The following is an 18793-nucleotide window of genomic DNA, read 5'->3' on the forward strand; positions in this document are numbered from 1 at the left end:
CAAGTTAATAGGCGACCTCCATGATTGCAGCATTGTGTCACGGGCCACCACCACAAACTTCATGACCAGCGTTCGTGCATAGATAGCATCCACGGAGTTAGTCGATCTTCTTGGCTAGAAGCTCCACTTGAGTGAAGGCTCTTAGAATCCCTTGGTTGACCACCTCCTGTCATCCCCGTTCAAGTACATGCTTCCTGTGGGGATTGCCACCTGATAGTTGTTCATGGCCATTTCTATCGTGTTCTAAGCCCGCTCGGTCTTACTATTTAGCGCCCCTGCTGCGGCATCCACCATCCGCCTTGTTGTAAGGTTTAACCCATTGTAGAAGGTTTGAACTGCATCCACCGCGGCAATCCGTGATGTAAGTGACATCTCAAAAGATCTTTAAACCTCTCCATTACATCGTACATGCTTTCATCACCGTGCATAAAGAAGATATGTCATTTCTAAGTTTTGCGGTTTAGCGGGAGGAAAATACTTGTATAGAAATTTTTCGATAGCGCCTTCCGGGTAGTGATACATTGTGGAAGAGATTGCGACCATCACTTTCTTCGCCCGAGGAAAATGGAAACAATCTCGGTACCGAATGGCATCATCGGTTGTTCCATTTATCTTGAATGTGTCATAAATCTCTAAAAGTTGGAGATATGTGCATTGGGATCCTCACGGGCAATCCTCCAAACTACACACTTTACTGGATCATCCGGATAACATTGGCCTTTATCTAAAAATTGTTGTCGTCACATTAGTACAGTGAATACGACTATACTCGTCTGGCCCCGTCAAAGAGGGTCGAGCAAACGATGGTCCTGATCATCATCGGCACAGGGGTTGAGGTTCTTTATTGTGTCAACTCCTTGAACCTAAATCTAAATGAACTTTCTGTCCTCCTCTCCAGCTGCTCAGCGTCGTCTCAATAATCCGAGGGTGCTCCGAGATGGAATAATGGTCTTATAGGATCGAGGTTGTGAGCTCACAGTCATACACCCAAACCGACAACCAAAGAACAACCAATCAATTAAAAATAATATAACAATAAATAATAAAAAATAAAGAATAAATAAATAAACAAACAATGACTAAATTAACACAAAAACAACTACTCTAGTTCACATCACATCACGCAATCTAGCAGCATCAAAAACTTGACGGCTCTTTATACAATCTACACACTAGGCAAAGGAACCTCTGAGTGCAACCTAGCACTAGTGGTATCAAGGTCGTATCCCTGAGATCGGGTGAACCTAGAGTTACCATCGCTTATGCTTATGTATATTACTGCGAAATAGTGTTAAGTTTTGCATTACCAACTTGGTTATGAGTGCAAATAAGTAAATGAAGGACAATGAACAATCAAAAGACAATTGCAAGGAGAAAAACAAACCCAAAAGGGAGCCTAAGTGATGGAATTCTAAAGATGGATATTATGGATTGCCGATCTTGGTTGCCCGTGCCTAAATCCCTGAATTGAATTAGGCCTCTACGAGCTTCACTAGAAAGCTTATCGACCCTAAACCCACACACTAATCTAATGGAATCTCTTCCTATCGGATTACTACATATCAGCATTAAGTATGATTTAAAACTATTACGAGTTATTAATTCTTAATCCGGCAAGTAAATCAACCTTATCTCTAAGTGTTAACTACTAGTCCTTATTATTCAATGTCCAGTTGTAACAAGCATTTCGATGTGTCAAAAACAACCCAATAAACAATTAATTCAACGTCTCAGTCTTGAATCAAACTTTTATTACTAAATAGCAAGAAGATTGCAAGAATGACAATTATAAAACTAACAATTAAGCATAATCCATCGAGTGAACCCAATTAGGTTGAAAAGATCTCACTACTATTCGTGGTTAAAGCAATTGGGGAACAAAATAAGGAAAAGAAAATTAAAGGCATGTACACCCTTCTCTTTCGGAATCTCAAACCTAGTTGCCTCTTGCTCGATTTGAGAACTAATCGTGAACCTCGCCCCAATCTTCAATCTATGGAAGAATCCGATTGAAACCTTGATCCAAGTCTCCTTTTTCTGGTTTGGCTCGGAAAATCCTTAGAGAGAGAAAAATTAGGTTTGGGACGCGTTCTAATCCTAGCCTCCTTTTTTTCTCTCCTCTCTTCGTTCTTTTAATTATTTCCCTTGTATCGCTTGCCGTGTGGGGACACTGGATTACGCTCCGGCCGTGGTTACTGCAGTCGTGTTCTCAAAAACTTCCTTTTCTTTGATGTTTTGATGCACGCCCAACGACCACGCGTGGTGATTCCCGTGTTAGGAACACGTGTTCGAAACCTAACACTACGACTACGGGTGCTACTCGTTAGCTACAATCTAAGGCGGTGTACCTATCGATGCGCCTTGCACTAATGGCGAGTATCAAGGTCGTATTCCTCGGAAAGCGAAAGCCCGAGTTACATCTTTGTTCTTTGTTATATTAACCTAAAATGGATGATGATAATTTCTAAACTAACTATTAACTACAAGCCAAGTTCTCGGAGGAGATGCGAGTAATTGATAAATGAAATAATCAAGACAAGAAGACAAACCCAAAGGGAATCTAAACTAGTTGGCAACCGAACAAAAGATAAAGGATCGCCTAATTATGCTACCCGTGGATGATTTTTAATCGACCGGCTTCTCTCGAGATAACCGAATTCCTAAACCTAATAACCTAAAGTTGGAATCTCTTCCTAACGATTGATTCTTAAATTAGCATTAAGCTTTAATCCGCCTCTATTAAGCTTTATTAATTCTTAATCCGGCTAGTTAATTATCCTTATCTCTAAGCGATTATTAACCAGTTCTTGTTATTCAAAATTCCAATTGCCAAATGGATTTCTCAATCTCATAAAGCAATCTAAACATCACAATTCCACAACGTCTCATGAATAATGCATAATCTTATTAATACCGAAAACAAGAAGAATACAAAACCAACTCAAACAATCCAACAATATAATATCAAGCCAACATAGTAAAGAAACCCCAATGGATTAAATCAGTCTAGCTAAACATGTTCATGTTTAAAACAATCTAGGAAATCAATTACAATGAAAGAATAATGAAAATAAAACATGTACACCCTTTTCTCTCAAATTGGATGAATACCCAAACTGGATCTACACTTTGATTAATCTCCCAAACTGCCTCTTGAATTGCTTCCACTTTACTGCGGTTTTGCACTTCCTAACCTTGGGATTCTACTGGATTCTTACCTCCCCGCATGACCTCTCTCTTCGCACTTACCGTAACCGAACCGACAGTAGCCCTGTGGTCTGTCACTCTTTTTCCTCTCTCCTCTAAGAAAAATTCATTTTTCTTATATATTTAACTCGCACCTCGTGTTCAAGGTCAGTTAGTCAAGACGTCAGAAGTCCAGCCGTCGCCAAACTATGGATCTCACCAAGTAGGGTTTCCCACTACTGAGCCTCGTGTTGGCCACCATGCACTGCGGTCAAGGGTCATGATGGCTATGGAAACCGCGGTCGAATGGCACACCGATAGCCTTCGTAATTCAAAGACGCACGTGAGTCCAGCCGTGCTCAACCCTCCTGGATGCTACTCCTCGCATAATCTGATGGATTTTGGTTTGTAATCACACGTATGTCCCTCGATTCACCGATGATGTCCTTCGAAATGACCCGAAATGAGAAAGGAAACAAAAGACAGGTGATTCTAGCATAAAATGGGATAATCATGCATAAAAAATGTAAACAATCGGGCATGAAAACACATGTATTATGATGTTTATCAACGGCCATGTTAATTTTCCGATGTCGGATTTAGCTCGCTGCAGCCTTTGATGTCCAATTATGCTCCAATTCTTTCCTTTTTCATTCTTTGACTTTTTTTGGACCTATGCACATAAACAGATACATAGGGTGAGTGTTGATACCAATTCACATCCAAATATCCATAAAATCAATCTTAAAAACCCCATTTAGATGTGTGTATTTTACGCACATCAACAATTAATTTAACGTCTCAAATTAATTGAATCAAATTTTATTACTAAACAGTAAGAAGATTACAAAAATGGCAGATAAAAATCCAATATTTAAACACAAACCATCAACAAAGATGAACCCCAATGGGTTCGGTAGTCCTAGCTACTCATAATAAAAGAAACAAATACAAAAGGAAATAAATAACAGAAAAGAAAATGAAACATATAACCACTCTTCTATCGAATCGGAGTGGGAATGTCGCAAGTGCCAATTTTGAAACCAAATTTCAAGTATGGATCCTGATGTCCTACCAACCGCCTGAAACTTCAATCTTTGCTTGAATCCTCCAAATCAATCCTTTGAACTGACATTGGTCTCCCAAATGTCAAGAACAGAGGAGAGTTGAGTATGGGTCGCTACAGATAAGTCTAGAATCGCTTTTTGCATGCCGTCTGCTTGCACCAACCTCCATGAAATGCAAAATTTTTGAAATTGTCCAAGGGATCATGCAAAAGCCTCAAAACTGTGTGCCAACAAGGAATCGACTCTAATAAGCATCTAATACGCGTAAATCATCCAAATAACTTGGTTTCTACCCGTAAATCAATCAATCTCTATCGAGGGTCTAAGAACCTGAAAAATTCATAAACATACCACAATGCGATCAAACATGAATAAATATGACTCAAATACATGAATAAATGGCTGATAAACAGTCAATAAACATGCATAGAATTATCTACATCAAAGGCCTAGCAAGAACAAGAAGGATGATGTTACTTGCAATGAGTGTGGAAAGCAAGGACAAGTCAAACAGGGTTGTCTCAAGTACTTGAAGAGGAAGAACTGAGATAAAGAAAATAAAAATGTTTTGAAGGCTACTTAGAATGGTGCATCTTCATCTTCAAACAATGAGAATGATAGAGATAAAGAAGTAATTCTTTGCTTCATGGCCAACTTAGAAGAACCTCATGATGTATGCTCCATTTCTCACTTATATAATTCTTCTTCTTCATATTCATCTTCTTATTTTTTTGGTGATGACTTGTTGGATGATAAGGATGAATTCTTACAAAATATGCTTCTAAAAATAAATTTTTATAAAAATAAATATTCGAATTTGGAAAAAGATCTTGAAGTCTCAAAGAATGAAATTAATTCTTTAAAAACTTCTAATGAGGACTTAAAAAAGATCAATGCATGAAGTTTCAAATGAAAAGCTTCTCAAGAAAAATAATGCTTTGAAAAATAAATTAGAGGAGCTTGGGAACTTAATCTCAAAGTTTCATAAAGGAGATGAATCTATTGATACACTAGTTGCATCTCAAAGACCTCCTTTTGTGAGATATGGACTTGGGTCAGTGGAGCTTTATCATCCATATCTCTAACACCTCACATTATAACTTTTGTTAAGGCCACTCAACCTCATAAGGTTGAAAGAAATTCTAAAATAATTTCAAAGGGAAAAAGTGGTGAATGCATTGAGGCTTATACCTCAAGAAAAAAGTGGCTAATAAAACCAATTTTAACTCCTCTCATGATTCAAAGGTCACTTGCCATTATTGCATGAAAGTTGGACTGATGTGCGTAAAATACACACATCTAAATGGGGTTTTTAAGATCGATTTTATGGATATTTGGATGTGAATTGGTATCAACACTCACCCTATGTATCTGTTTGTGTGCATTAGGTCCAAAAGAAGTCAAAGAATGAAAAAGGAAAGAATTGGAGCATAATTGGACATCAAAGCTGCCGAAACGAGCTAAGTACGAGCATCGGGAAGTTGAACATGGCCGTGTTGGTTTCAACTAACACTCGGCCTACCGGTCGTGCATCAAAACATCAAAGAAAAGGAAGTTCTAGAGCTACGGTAGGTAACAGGGAACACACTCGTCACAACAATACGTGGTTACGCGGGGGAATAATTAAAAGAACGAAGAGAGGAAAGAGAAAGAGGAGGCAGGTTAAGAACGTCCAAAACCCTAATTTTTCTCTCTCTAAGGATTCTCTAAGCCGAAACCAAGTAAAAGGAGACTTGGATCAAGATTTCAATCGGATTCTTCATCGCAGGATTAAAGATCATGGGTTCACATGGTTCTCAAATCGAGCAAGAGGCAACTAGGGTTTGAGATTTCGAATTTGCAAATTTAGGGTTTTTCATTCAGCTTGAAAGAGAAGGGTGTACATGCCTTTAATTTTCTTTCCCTTATTTTGTTCCCCAAGTGCTTTAACCATGAACATGAGTACCTAGATCTTTTGAACCCATTGGGGTTTACCTTTGTTGATGGATTATGCTTAATTGTTAGTTTTATAATTGTCATTCTTGCAATCTTCTTGCTATTTAGTAATAAAAGTTTCATTCAGTTAATTTGAGATGTTGAATTAATTGTTTATTGGGTTGTTTCTTGACATTGAGAAATGCTTGTTACAATTGGACATTGATTAGTAAGGACTAGTAGTTAACACTTAGAGATAAGGTTGATTTACTCGCCGAATTAAGAATTAATAACTCTTAATAGTTTTAAATCTACTTAATGCTAATCTGTAGTAATCCGATAGGAAGAGATTCCATTAGATTAGTGCAGGTTTAGGAATTCGGTAAGCTCGAGAGAGGAACTGGGATTCAATTCAGGATTTAGGCACGGGTAAGCAAGATCGGTGATAAGCATCATACTACACATGTTTTCATGCCCGATTGTTTACATTTTTATGCATGATTATCCTATTTTATGCTAGAATCACCTGTCTTTTGTTTCCTTTCTTTCGTTTGAGTCATTTTCAAGGACACCATCAATAATCGAGGGAAATACGGATTCGGATTACTTTAACAAAATTCCATCAAACTGGGTGAAACTAGACCCGAGGTCGAGCATGGCCCTCGACTCTGTGCGTTGAATACCAACAAGCTATCCCCAATTGTGCCATTTATTCAAAGACGACTAGAGCCTGACACTTGGCCCACGACGCCGGCCTGGTGGCTCAAAGACCGCCGCAAGACTTAGCAAAGTCGGACAACAGTCAAGACAACAGCATTCGGCTCACACAGCTTGACTCCCGCCATGTCAATCATCATAGCTCCCGCCATGTCGAATCATCATACTGGCCTCGACTACCATGTTGTCAATCAACTATAGGCAATTTTGAATTCTTTCGGAAAGGGGGAAAAATTTTGGACTCAATTCCAAGACACACACTTAATCAATTGCTCCTATACCTCAATTGTAGACTTTGAGAGATCAAATTCATCAATTGAAGGAGGGAATTCACTTGTTCCAACATCGAATTGAAGATCAAGACAAACTTTGGGAGCATCAAGAGGCAATCAGAGTTCGAGATCGAATTTGTAAATTTAGGTTCGTTCGATTTGGAAAGAGAAGGGTGTACATGCCTTTAATTTTCTTTTCCTTATTTTGTTCCCTAATTGCTTTAACCATGAACATGAGTAGCTAGATCTTTTGAACCCACCCATTGGGGTTTACTTTTTCATGATGGATTATGCTTAATTGTTAGTTTTATAATTGTCATTCTTGCAATCTTCTTGCTATTTTGTACTAAAAGTTTGATTTAGTTAATTTGAGACGTTGAATTAATTGTTTATTAGGTTGTTTCTTGACATTGAGAAATGCTTGTTACAACTAGACATTGAATAGTAAGGACTAGTAGTTAACACTTAGAGATAAGGTTGATTTACTCACGGATTAAGAATTAATAACTCTTAATAGTTTTAAATCATACTTAATGCTAATCTGTAGTAATCCGATAGAAGAGATTCCATTAGATTAGGTAGTGTTTAGAATCTTGCAAGCTCGAGAGGAAGGACAATTCAATTTCAGGATTTGTGTAAGCAAGACTCAAGAATCCATAAAATCCATCTTTAGAATTCCATCACTTAGCTCCTTTTGGGTTTGTTTTCCTCTTGCAATTGTCTTTTGTTTGTCCGTTGTTCTTCATTTACTTATTTGCACTCATAACCATTAGTTTGTACGCTAGAACTTTCACACCTTATTTGGGACTAGATAACATGTAACGAGTAGTAACCTAGGTTCACCCCGGATTCCGGATACGACTGACACCACCAGTGCTAGCTGCACCTGTGAGGTTCACCGCCTTAGTGTAGGTTGCATAAAGAGCCATCAAGTTTTTGTGGCGGATTCGAGGACACACAAGAACGTGAACTAGAGTGAATTGTTTTTGTGTTAATTTAGTCATTAATTGTTTATTCATTTATTCTTTATTTAATTTTTGTTTTTTTATTATTTATTATTTATTATTATATTGTTTTTATTGATTGGTGGTTGTGTGGTCTTTCAGTTTTAGGTAGTTTATGACCAGGAGCTCAAACTCGAATCTTAAAAGCTCCATCCGATCCGAGCAACTCCATCCCCGAGACTCCAAGGAGGCTCCAATTAGAAGAGGGAGGGAGGAGATCGAGGTCGAGGTAATGGATGACCAGACAATATGGAAAACCATGATCCCCAGCCACGATGCCAATGGCAGGAGGATGATATGTGAGTTTGCTCGACCATCTTTTAGATGGGACGACGAAAACTAGATAGTGACTTTACATGTGTGAGCGGCAATTAATTTTGAGATAAAGGCCAATGTTATCCGGATGATCCAAAGTAGCTTGCAATTTGGAGTGATTGCTGCAGAGGATCCTAATGCACATATCTCTAACTTTTGGAGATTTGTGACACATTCAAGATAAATGGAACCACCATCATGATGCCATTTGGAGATTGTTTCCATTTTCCGAGGAGCAGAAAGAGATGTGCAATCTCTTCCAACGACAAACAATTACTACACCGGAGGGCGCTATCGAAAATTTTTATATAAGTATTTTCCTCCCTCCCGCTAAAACTGCTAAACTTAGAAATGACATATCTTCTTTTGCGGTTTGATGATCGATAAGATACTACACATGTTTTCATGCCCGATTGTTCACATTTTTATGCATGATTATCCCGCTTTTATGCTAGAATCACACCGCTCTTTGTTTCCCTTTTCATTTCAGGTCATTTCGAAGGACACCATCGTGAGGGGAAATACATGTGATTACGGAGCAAAATCCATCAAATTGGCGAGAACAAGCACCCACGAGGGTGAGCAGGCTTGACCGGCTACCGGCCGTCAATTATCGAGGCTATCCCACCAAGTTATTCAAGACGGCCCACCACGGCCGGCGATCACACTGGTGCAGCTTCCCTTTGTGACTCAAGACAACATGACACTACGCATTCAAGACTCCGGCCAGTCTAATCAAGGACTCGACCCTCGGTCAATCAACTATATAGGCGATTTTGAATTCTAATTGAAGGGGACGATTTTTGGACTCAATTCCAAGACACACTTAATCAAATATTTCCTATACCTCAATCGTAGAACAGGTAGGAGAGATCAATTTTCATCAATTGAAGGGGGATTCACTTATTCCAACATCGAATTGAAGATCAAGACAAACTTGGAAGCATTCAAGAGGCAACTAGGGTTTGAGATTTTGAATTTGCAAATTTAGGGTTTCTCATTCGACTTTGAAGAGAGAGGTGTACATACCTTTAATTTGTTTTTCCTTATTTTGTTCTTTAATTGCTTTGACTATGAACATGAGCAACTAGATCTTTTGAATCCATTAGGGTTCACCTTGTTGATGGATTATGCTTAATTGTTAGTTTTTTATAATTGTCATTCTTACAATCTTCTTGCTATTCAAAGAATAAAAGTTTGACGTTAATTGAGACTAGATTAATTGTTTATTAGGTTGTTTCTTGACATTGAGAAATGCTTGTTATAACTGGATTTTGAATAGTAAGGGACGGTAGTTAACACTTAGAGATGAGGTTGATTTACCGGATTAAGAACTAACAACTCTTAATAGTCTTAAATCATACTTAATGCTAATTTGTAGTAATCCGATAGGAAGAGATTCCATTAGGTTAGTGCAGGGTTTAGGAATCCGGTAGCTCGAGAGAGACCGAGAACCTGATTCAATTGTGTTAGTACCTGCAAGCAAGATCGGCAATCCATAAAATTCATCTTTAGAATTCCATCACTTAGGCTCCCTTTTGGATTTATTTCTCTCTTTACAATTGTCTTTTAATTGTCCATTGTTATCCTTCATTTACTTAATTGCACTCATAACCATTACCGGTATGTTAGAACTTTCACACCCTATTTCGTATCAGATAACATAGCAAGGAGTAGTAACTCTAGGTTCACCCGCTCGTGGATACGAATTCTGCTAGGCTGCATCGATAGGTTCCCGCTTTAGGTGTAGGTTGATAAAGAACCCATCAAGTTTCGCGCCTGCGCCGAAACCTGTGTCATAACGGAACTAGAGTGAATTGTGTTTTATGTTAATTTATTCATTATTTGTTTTATTCATTTATTCTTTAATTTTATTATTATTTATTATTATATTATTTTTGTTGATCTATGGTTGTGTGGACTTTGCTTCGGAAGTTTATGACCGGAGCTCAAACTCGAATCTTATAGAGCCTCTATCCGATCCGAATCCCATCCCCGGACTCTTAAGGAAGAGGTTGCAATTAGAAGAGGAGGAGATTGAGGTTGAGGTACCTATGGATAGACTATAACGATGGAAAACCATAACCCCCCATGCCGATGAGGATCGAGAACGATGTACGAGTTTGTTTCAAACCATCTGACGGGACGAAATAGTATAATCCGGACTGCTTTCAGAGCGGCCAACAATTTTGAGATAAAGGCCAATGTTATCCGGATGATCCAACAAAGCGTGCAGTTTGGAGGATTGCCGGCAAATGAGGATCCCAATGCACATATCTCCAACTTTTGGAGATTTCATGACACATTCAAAATAAATGGAACAACCGATGATGCCATTCTACCGAGATTGTTTCATTTTCCTTCGAGGGACAGAGCAAAGAGATGGTTGCAATCTCTTCCACACAAGAGCGATCACTACCAGGGCGCTAATGAAAAATTTTATATAAGTATTTTCCTCCCGCTAAAACCGCTAAACTTAGAAATGACATATCTTCTTTTGTGCAAATACGATGAAAGCATGTACGATGCATGGAGAGATTTAAAGATCTTTTGAGATGCCGCCCACATCACGGATTGCCGGGATGTGTGTCTGCACCTTGACCGGGTTCGAACCTGCGACGGAGGCGACATCTTTGATCAGCAGGGGCCCAGCAAGCTCAGAAACTCGAAAAGGCCATGAACAACTACCAATGGCAATCCTCACTTGGCAACAAGTGGAGCTTCTAGCCAAGAAGATCGACCAACTCAGATCGGCAGTTGGGTGGTCATGAAGTTTTGTGGTGGTGGTCAGACACTGCTGGAGGTATGTTTGTATCCTCTACTACTTTTCCATCTAATTCGCTATAATGCCTCGATGTTGAACAGTTAATTATACGGGAATGCCCCAAGGCGTGAGAATGATCCTTACAGTAATACATACAACCCCTGGTGGCGCAATCATCCCACCTTGCTTGAGGAACAACACCTTGTGGTCCACCAGCCAGAGACTTCATCAAGAATCGCAACAGACAACATTCATTGGACGCACAAGCTCCTCTACGAAAGTCAAACTGCAGGAGCTTATGATGAAGTTTGTGGCTGATTTTTGAGTTGAGGTTCCAATGAGAACCGATAGTGCACTTAGAACCACCAGCAGCTCGATTCGAACTTGAGACCCAAATTGGCCAAATCTCTAAGATGTTGTCCGAGAGGTGCAAGGAGCCCAGCACCACCACCGAGTCTAACCCGAGGGAGCATGTGAATGCCATCACTTGCTGCCTGTATAGTTTCACTCCTAAGCCTTTGATGACGCCCACTATTGATGTGCAGTTAAGGCAAGCGGTAAGGTTAGGGAACCCGAGGGACAAAAGGTGAAATCAATTCCAGTTAGGGAATATCAACCTAAGATTCCTTATCCCTGCTAGAGATAAAAAAAGAGAAGATTTTAGATATTTTTTTTGATATAACCACCTTTATTAGCGACAAAAACCACATGGAGGACCGTTTTACCAGAATCCAGGGTTTCTATGATGTGATGCACTTTTCCAAAATAAAACCCACCAGCCTGTCTCTAATGAAGCCAGGTTTCAGTACATACAATTCACTGTTTGGGAATTGTGGAAAAATGCTAGTTAAGGTGATAAGTTCATATTCCGAGACTTGTGGTTTTGGATATGGACAATGAGCATGGTATACCATTAATTTTGGGGAGACCTTTCCTTGCCACGGTAGAGCTAAAATAGACGTATTTGAGGAAGTTAGAACTTAATGTAGGGGACGATTGTCACTTTTAGTTTACCCTCATTTGATAGTTCTTCCACCGACCATGTTCATGCCATTTGTTGTATTTATGGAATTGATCTTGCATGTACAACCACAAGATGTACAAATGGATGATGCTATACATGTTTCTTCCCCTACTAGTATGTGTTATTCATCCGAAAAAATAACTTGTATCAATATGAGACTTCGTACGTGATAGACCCGAGAAGGGTAGTTGCAAGTTTGTTTTGACGGATCACTTAGCCGGAATTCGGAGTGGATGAATGGACATCCTAAATCGGTCCAGAGAGCACCTCCTTGGACATCTACCGCACACATCGGACCTTTTCATTGCGCTTATATGCCTCGAACCCCAACTTACATCGAGCCTACCTCTTGATGTGGAATCTTGATCCGTCCAGCCTAGACGACTTTAACAAAGAAGCACCTTCGGAGGCATTCCGAATCTATTTTGCTTTCCTGAATTTTTGGACATTTTTTTTATTTTATTTTATGTAGTCATTTGCGGCTAGATATTTCAAATTGTTTTTAGTAAGTTTGATTCGAGGAGATGCTATCTTATTGAACCTTTTACTAGATGTTGCTTGGAATGTGTTTATTCTTGAATTTTGCAGGAGTTAGCCTACTGATTGCTCGTGCGTAATTTGAGGGACTGACATATTTTAAGTGTTAAAGTATACATCAAGGGTGATTCAGTAGACTTTCTAGTTTTATCTCTTCTTGTCAGTCTTGTTTTCTCTTAGTTTTCTAATTTCTTTTATGGACTCCCATAATTAGCTTCATTTTACGTATTTTATTCCTTTTATTTTGGAGTGCCTACCTTGTTTGCTCAACCTGAGGACGATGGTCTTTCACTGAAGTGGGGTAGGTCGAGATAAGTTTGCTTGATACCGCAATTTTATCTTTGCTATTTTTATCTTATTTTAATATCCCTTATTGATTGAGTCCATTCATTATTACCGCTCCTTATCTTGAGTTTTGTTTTAATCGAGTAGTTAATGATTTTCTCCTTTGAATGGATTCCCTTATAGCTTTTATCGAACCTTGTTGGAAGAAGGCAATGAGAACGAATCTCTAATTACAATCCGGCCAGGTAAACCGGTATTTTTCCTTAAATTCTTCCATTTTACTTTATCTTAGATATAGAACACTTTAATATTGTTGCTTATTATTGTGATTGACTGTTTAAACTTTGGTTTAAGAATTCATGCAATTTTAACCCACTCAAATGGTGAGATTTGAGCCAATCGTGATCACTTATGCCCTTTCTTTCATTAGTGAGCATTTCTACGTAATCTCTCTTACAGAACTTGCTTTACGATATCCGCTGAGATTACATGAATTGTCAATAATCGTGAGATGATTTGAGCACTTAGGATTTACACAATTTGGCCAAAAAGGCTAACCCTATTTCCCTTAGTGAACCAATTTCGAGCCTTAGCCATTCCTTTCGTGACAATAATAAAGTGACACTCATCTTATCACTTCTATTCATTTGACCATTCTTTCTACCATTGTTGCCGGAAATTATATAAGTTATGTCAGATTTTACTTTGGATCAACTGCATTCATATATTTCACTAAGTTGCTAGATTTTTCATAAATGCTCCCTTCATTGATTGTAGATGTCAATAACCAACAACTCCTACATAAGTCGTTGTAATATATATACATAGTATATATTTTTATATATAAAAAAAATGTAGAAAGTATTAATTTAGTTCATTTCGAGCATCATCTTATTTTTAGAGCAACTTAGTGTTCATTTGGTATGACTTGATCCTTCATTACTTCATTACTACTTGCTTAACTTCCATTCCGTAGCCTACTTTCCATATTTATACGCACTTACCTTAACCCCATTACAACTGGCTCAAGACCCTTTGATCACGATTATTGATTATTTCGTAGTAGTGGAGATTGAATCCATAAGCAAGCCTATGGTAAGCACTTTTTCTGTATTTTTGCGTTGAGAGCTTGGCGATCTTCTTTCACCTATATACACTTGTGTGTTTTGAGTGATATCTTGTGAGGCATGATTCTCAATCTCTTAATTTAGATGGTTTATCATTTTAACTTTAGCAACTTTATTAAGTTTGCTCTTTCTCTTAAGGATTTAGTGATTTGGGGATTTTGGGAAAAAAATCATTACGGAGTTTTGAAATTTGTTTTAAGCTAACCTCCTGCAATGTAGCTGATTGAGTTATTTGATATCTTTTGAGAGGAGTTGAATTGCCGAGGACAAGCAAAAGTTTAAGTATGGGGTAATTTGATAAGCATCATACTACACATGTTTTCATGCCCGATTGTTCACATTTTTATGCATGATTATCCCGTTTTATGCTAGAATCACCTATCTTTTGTTTCCCTTTTCATTTCAGGTCATTTTCGAAGGACACCATTAGCAATCGAGGGAAATACGTGTTATTACGGAGCAAAATCCATCAAATTCAACAAGCACCGAGGGGTTGTCGGCACGGCTGGTACCGTCAGGTTAATTATCGAAGGTTATCCCCAATTGTGCCATTTCCCACGGCCTCCGTGTGGTGGATCAAGACTGACTGTGTGCAATCAACTATATAGGCGATTTTGAATTCTAATTCAAGAAGGGACGATTTTGGACTCAATTCCAAGACATACACTTAATCAAATATTTCCTATACCTCGGTTGTTGATTGCTTCGAGGACAAGCAAAAGTTTAAGTGTGGGGTAATTTGATAAGCATCATACTACACATGTTTTCATGCCCGATTGTTTACATTTTTATGCATGATTATCCCATTTTATGCTAGAATCACTGTCTTTTGTTTCTTTTCCTTCGCTTGAGTCATTTTCAAGACGCCATCAATAATCGAGGGAAATACATGTGATTACGGACCAAAATCCATCAAATTGGGTGAGAACTAGCACCTCAGGTTGAAACACGGCCACGACCTCGGCCGCCGGTCTTTATATGTGCCAATTTCAAGATGACTCAGAGCCACCACCGCCTCAAGCCTCGGTCAGGCCGTACCGAGCGGCATCGCCAGGAGTCAGGATGCGGATTTATGCCAAGCTGTCGGTTGAACATCACAACGGACTCGCCATGTCCGAATCAACTATATAGGCAATTTTGAATTCTTTTGGAAAGGGGGACTAATTTTGACTCAATTCCAAGACACACACTTAATCAATTGTCTCCTATACCTCAATTGTAGACCTTGAGAGATCAAATTCATCAATTGAAGGAGGGATTTCACTTGTTCCAACATCGAATTGAAGATCAAGACAAACTTTGGGAGCATTCAAGAGGCAACTAGGGTTTGAGATTTCGAATTTGCAAATTTAGGGTTTCTCATTTAGCTTGAAAGAGAAGGATGTACATGCCTTTAATTTTCTTTTCCTTATTTTGTTCCCTAATTGCTTTAACCGTGAACATGAGTAGCTAGATCTTTTGAACCCATTAGGGTTCACCTTTGTTGATGGATTATGCTTAATTATTAGTTTTATAATTGTCATTCTTGCAATCTTCTTGCTGTTTAGTAATAAAAGTTTGATTCAGTTAATTTGAGATGTTGAATTAACTGTTTATTGGGTTGTTTCTTGACATTGAGAAATGCTTGTTACAACTGGACATTCAATAGTAAGGACTGGTAGTTAACACTTAGAGATAAGGTTGATTTACTCGCCGAATTAAGAATTAATAACTCTTAATAGTTTTAAATCATAATTAATGCTAATCTGTAGTAATCCGATAGGAAGAGATTCCATTAGGTTAGTGCAGTGGTTAGGAACCGAAGCCTCAGAGAGGCGAGATTCAATTCAGATTTAAACAGGTAAGCAGATCGATAATCCATAAAATCCATCTTTAGAATTCCATCACAGGCTCCTGGGTTTGTTTCTCGCAATTGTCTTTTGTTTGTCCGTTGTTCTTCATTTACTTATTTGCACTCATAACCATTGGCACGTTAGAACTTTCACACCCTATTTCGGACTAGATACAGCAAGCAGTAGTAACTCTAGGTTCACCCGATCTCCGTGGATACAACCTTGATACTCACTAGCTGTAAGTGAGTTCCTAGGTGTGTTGCATAAAGAGCCATCAATCGACAATCCATAAAATCCATCTTTAGAATTCCATCACTTAGGCCCCTTGGGTTTGTTCTCCTTACAATTGTCTTTTGATTGTTCGTTGTCCTTCATTTACTTATTTACACTCATAACCACCGTACGCTAGAACTTTCTATACCCTATTTCAGATTAGATAACATAGTAAACAATAGTAACTCTAGGTTCAACCGATCTCCAGGGATACGACCTTGATACTCACTAGTGCTAGGCTACACTCGGTAGGTTCCTTGCCTTGGGTGTAGGTTGCATAAAGAGCCCGTCAATTCTCAAGATGAACTAGAGTGAATTGTTTTGTGTTAATTTAGTCATTGTTTGTTTATTCATTTATTCTTTATTTTTTATTATTTATTGTTATATTATTTTTAATTGATTGGTGGTTGTTTGGTTGTTTCGTAGTATATGACTGGGGAGCTCTAACCCCGATCCTATAGCACCATTATCTAACCCGAGCGCTCCTCGTTGATCGAGAAGACGCTATAGGCGCTGAGGAGGAGGACGACACAGTTCGTTACGCCTGAGTTGGCGGACGGGCTCTTATGCAACCTACACCTAAGTGCTGAACCTACTACGGCAGTAGAGTATCAAGTCATATCCCCGGAGATCGGGTGAACCTAGAGTTACCTTGCTATGTTATCTAGTCCGAAATAGGGTGTGAAAGTTCTAACGTACCGGTAATGGTTATGAGTGCAAATAAGTAAATGAAGAACAATGGATAATCAAAAGACAAGAGAAAACAAACCCGAAAGGGGAGCCAAGATGAAATTAAAGATGGATTTTATGGATTATCGATCTTGCTTACTTACCCGCGTTTAAATCCTCACAGAATTGAATCCCGCCCTCTCTCGAGCTTCTAACGGATTATTCTTCGGATTCCTAACTAACCTAATGGAATCTCTTCCTATCGGATTACTACAGATTAGCATTAAGTATGATTTAAAACTATTAAGAGTTATTAGTTCTTAATCATGGTAAATCAACCTTATCTCTAAGTGTTAACTACGCCTACTATTCAATGTTCAGTTGTAACAAGCATTTCTCAATGTCAAGAAACAACCTAATAAACAATTAATCCAACATCTCAAATTAACCGAATCAAACTTTTATTCACTGAATAGCAAGAAGATTGCAAGAATGACAATTATAAAAACTAACAATTAAGCATAATCCATCAACAAATAGTGAACCCTAATGGATTCAAAGATCTAGCTACTCATGTTCATGGTTAAAGCAATCAGGGAACAAAATAAGGAAAAATAAATTAAAGGCATGTACACCCTTCACTTTCAGTTGAATGAGAAACCCTAAAAATTGCAAAATTCAAATCTCAAACCCCTAGTTGCCTCTTGAATGCTCCCAAGTTTGTCTCGATCTTGATTCGATGTTGAACAAGTGAAATCCTTCATTTTGATGGTGATTTTGATTTTCTCTCTACAGAATTTGTAATAGTGTAAGTGTGTCTTATCTTGAATTGAGTCGAAAATCCTCTCCTCAAGAACTCAAATTGCCTATAGTTGATTCAAGATCGACTGCATGGTCCAGTTGTGATGATTCGACAATGGCCTACTGATTGACATGATTGACATGGCCGGTCATCTAAATCGTGGTCTGGAGTATCCTTAGCCGACTTCCAAGCGTGAAGCCGTGCCTGCCGGTAGCCCACCACACAGTGGTGGTGGTTACGTTAAGTCCGTGCCAAATGGCTGATCGGGATAAGCTCTCAGCATGACCACGGCCGCCGCGTGCCAACCTCTGGGGTGCTAGTGCTCTCACCCAATTTGATGGATTTTGGTCCGTAATCACACGTATTTCCCTCGATTATTGATGGTGTCCTTCAAAATGACCCAAACGAAGCGCAAAACAAAGGCACAGTGATTCTACAGCATAAAACGGGATAATCATGCATAAAAATGTAAACAATCGGGCATGAAAACATGTGTGGCAGTATGTCTTATCATGACGCAATCAGAGAACCTCACCCCAGGTAGATGATGATCAAAGGACCATGTATACGAGTTTGCTCGACCCTTTAGAGACAAAACAGTATATCGCACCGTAGCGGCCAACAGATTTGAGATAAAGGTCAATGTTATCCAAATGATCCAGCAAGCGTGCGTTTGGAGGATTGCCCAACGAGGATCCCAATGCACATATCTCCAACTTTTTAGAGATTTAGACACATTCAAGATAAATGGAACAACCGATGATGCCATTCGGCTAAGATTGTTTCCATTTTCCTTGACATGTGAGAAACAAAAGATGATGCTAATCTCTTCCTGACAGCAATGCGATTCATCGGACCGGAAGGCGCTATCAAAATTTCTATACAAGTATTTTCCTCCCGCTAAAACCAAAACTTAGAAATGACATATCTTCTTTTATGCAGTTTGACAAGAAAGCATGTCACGATGTATGGGAGGGTTTAAGGATCTTTTGAGATACCCCACAT

General features: G+C 38.8%; 2 non-coding genes across 2 annotated transcripts; one reads left to right on the forward strand and one right to left on the reverse strand.

The window, feature by feature from the left end:
• The first annotated feature begins 351 nt into the window (after nt 1-351).
• On the forward strand, nt 352-454 carry LOC112536095. The gene has a single exon (XR_003080161.2). It is a non-coding gene; the product is annotated as a small nucleolar RNA R71 (small nucleolar RNA).
• A 10493-nt stretch (nt 455-10947) lies between these two features.
• On the reverse strand, nt 10948-11051 carry LOC125370243. The gene has a single exon (XR_007216215.1). It is a non-coding gene; the product is annotated as a small nucleolar RNA R71 (small nucleolar RNA).
• Nucleotides 11052-18793: the final 7742 nt, after the last annotated feature.

The sequence above is a fragment of the Ricinus communis genome, chromosome 5, assembly GCF_019578655.1.
Source record: "Ricinus communis isolate WT05 ecotype wild-type chromosome 5, ASM1957865v1, whole genome shotgun sequence".
NCBI lineage: Eukaryota > Viridiplantae > Streptophyta > Magnoliopsida > Malpighiales > Euphorbiaceae > Ricinus > Ricinus communis.